The 2,935-nt window shown below is 37.2% G+C and overlaps 1 long non-coding RNA gene across 1 annotated transcript; it reads left to right on the forward strand.

Moving 5' to 3' along the window:
• The first annotated feature begins 1,189 nt into the window (after positions 1–1,189).
• LOC149691186 (uncharacterized) lies at positions 1,190–1,519 on the forward strand. The gene is made up of 2 exons (XR_016383588.1): positions 1,190–1,321; positions 1,386–1,519. It is a non-coding gene; the product is annotated as an uncharacterized LOC149691186 (long non-coding RNA).
• Positions 1,520–2,935: the final 1,416 nt, after the last annotated feature.

Below are 2,935 nucleotides of genomic sequence, written 5' to 3' on the forward strand. Positions count from 1 at the left end.
CTCGAGTTGCAACAGTTTGGAATCTACAGCGTTTGGATTCCAATACGTCTCGAGTCGCGGCTGTTTCGAATCGACAGCGTTTGGATTCCAATTCGTCTCGAGTCGCGGCTGTTTGGAATCTAGAGCGTTTGGATTCCAATTCGTCTCGAGTCGCAACAGCTTGGAATCTACAGCGTTTGGATTCCAATTCGCCTCGAGTCGCAACTGTTTCGAGTAAACAACCTCTCGAGTCACGGCAGTTTCGAGTCGACAACGTTTGGAATCCTAGCCTTCTCGAGTAGCGCTGCCGTTTGAATTCTGTCGAGCGTTCGGTCTATGGATTGCTTAGGTTTGAAGTACTTCGGGAGACGAAATTTGAAAGATCAGAATTTTGGCCGCTTTGGCGCACCATAGATTTTAGTGAAGATGGTTCAGTGGTGGCTGTTTCTTTTAGTCACGCAGCCTTATTATGGATCCCTGATAACGCTTGCTTGAAAGCTATTCTTTCAGTTCCAAATTCTAATCTTAAACGGGATAAAATCTCGTAAGTTTCAATTAAACCTTTGTAAATTTAATACTTTCATTCATTTTAAATACTTTAATTAATTTATTGTAGCCAAGTTAAGTTTGGAATTGGAAACTGCGCTCATCTTTTAGTAACTACAACTGAAACTAGTTTAAATGTCTGGAATGTTGTCTCATTAACGAGTAAGGCTTCAAATGTTAATTAGAATTCAATAAATAATTATTAATTAAGCTTTACTTAATTACAGTTCCATGGCAAGTTGAAATGAATGTTTGTTACTTGACGAAAAATCCTATAAGTGAAATTATGGCGGTTTTTAATAAGGAAGGCGATTGTATGTATTTTAATTGTTGAATTAATTAATTAACTAGTTGGATGGTTGTTTAATTTTTTTCTTGTATTTTTCAGTCTTAGCTAGTGTTTTTGTCCCTAAAAAGGAAATTTCAGCGGAAGAGCTTGAAAAAGATTCCAACTCACCTCTTGAAGATTCTTGTCTCTATTTTGTGAATGAAAAACAAGTAATTTCTTTCGATCTTCGTTTTGAAAGGCATAATTTATTTCCTTTATTAAATTTAATTATTAGGAGCTGATGGTTATTAGCTCTGATATGGAAAAGTTAATCGTCGAAGTAGAAAATAGCCATGAGGAAATAGTAAATCTGGAATTTCGGATTTAGTAAAATCCGAAATTCCAGATCTTCAGAGAAAGCAGTTTTCAGCTCTTCTTGCTCAGAGTAAGAAATCGGAAGTTGAAAAGTATGAATCTACTTTTCGAGCTTATCAGGAGGGAAATTTCGCCAAGAAACAGTTCCAAGAGGTTTGCATCCATTATTTAGCATTTCTAAATATTACTACAATTTTTAATGTTTTTCTTTATTAAGTGAAGTATTCTTTCGCATGTTGTACCATCAGTTAGCACTTTGTGTTTGGATTGTTGATAGATAGACAAGATTTAGAAACATGATTAAATTTGTAAATTGGAATAAAAAAAATTCAATAAAATGCTAACTTTTGATTAGGGGTAATTATTTAAGTCATATTAAAAAGTTTTATTTTCTTCACGTTAAAAATAGTTTCAAATTTCGCGGGTTTTTAAGGGTTCTAGCGCCATCTCTTGCCTATTTCGAAGTGGCTATATAGGCCCAAATTTTGGGCGTAAATAGTCCCGGTCTATTTAAGCCCAAAATTTGGGCCTAAATAGCCGGTCTCCAACGTCTTACTATTTAGGCCCAAATGTTGGGCTTAAATAGCCTCTATAATGCAGACAGCTATTTAGGCCCAAAAATGTTAGCCATACAATTTTGGGCGTAAATAGCAAGGGCCGCGCGGCGACGACTAAAATTTTAGGCGAAAATAGTATGATGGGTGCAAGCTAGTTAGTTAGGCCTAAGTAGTCTTCGCCGCGCGGCCCTTCCTATTTAGGCCCAAAAAATTGGGTAGATATAATTTTGGGCCTAAATAGCCAACGTTCTTAAGGCAGATATTTAGGACCAATTTTTTCTGCGATTATACTTTTTGGGCCTAAATTGTCGTCGCCGCGCGGCCGTTGCTATTTAGGCCCAAAATTATATCCACCCAATTTTTGGGCCTAAATAGCCAACGTTCTTAGGGTTGCTATTTTGGCCCAAAATATTAACGCTCTAAAATTAGGTGTCTTATGAGTTGCTTAGGTGATGTCCGTCGTTCAAAAATCTTTATCCCATATGCATAAAAATTATTTAAATTTTGCGAAATCGTAGGTGTTGTCGCGATGTCGGGAACAATTAAACGAGTCGTCGCGATATCGGGAACAGTTAAACGGGTCGTCGCGATATCGGGAACAATTAAACGAGTCGTCGCGATGTCGGGAACAATTAAACGAGTCGTCGCGATGTCGGGAACAATTAAACGAGTCGTCGCGATGTCGGGAACAGTTAAACGAGTCGTCGCGATGTCGGGAACAGTTAAACGAGTCGTCGCGATGTCGGGAACAGTTAAACGAGTCGCCGCAATTAAAAACTTTCTCTCTCGCGACGTCTTGTTTCATTAATAAGCCGCAAATTATTGATCTGATGCAATTGATAAAAACTTACTTATACTGTTGTTTTAATAAAGTTTTTAGAAAGCTTTTTTTTTTAAACTCGCCACTTTCCCTTTCCAACTGCTAAATAGGGGGTTTTGAATGATTGGGATGATTTTAAAGAGAAGGTGAGCAGTTGAACCATGCATGTTCATAATTAAGAATAAATGTTCGATAGTAATTAGCAAAGTGTTTTAATTCTTTTTTAACTTGTTATTTTGGATGGGTTGTTCTCAGTAAAAGATATACACACTCTGCACTGCATCCTTACTTAACCTTGAAAGATGTTATACTTCGTGCAGCTCAGCAAAATCCATTGATTGTCAAAAAGACCATAATATGCCATCGGATACACTGCTAAGACTAGTGGAA

The sequence above is a fragment of the Phalangium opilio genome, unplaced genomic scaffold (assembly GCF_054372755.1).
Source record: "Phalangium opilio isolate 3A_F unplaced genomic scaffold, DU_Popi_V2 ptg000026l_1, whole genome shotgun sequence".
In the NCBI taxonomy this organism is placed as follows: Eukaryota; Metazoa; Arthropoda; class Arachnida; order Opiliones; family Phalangiidae; genus Phalangium; species Phalangium opilio.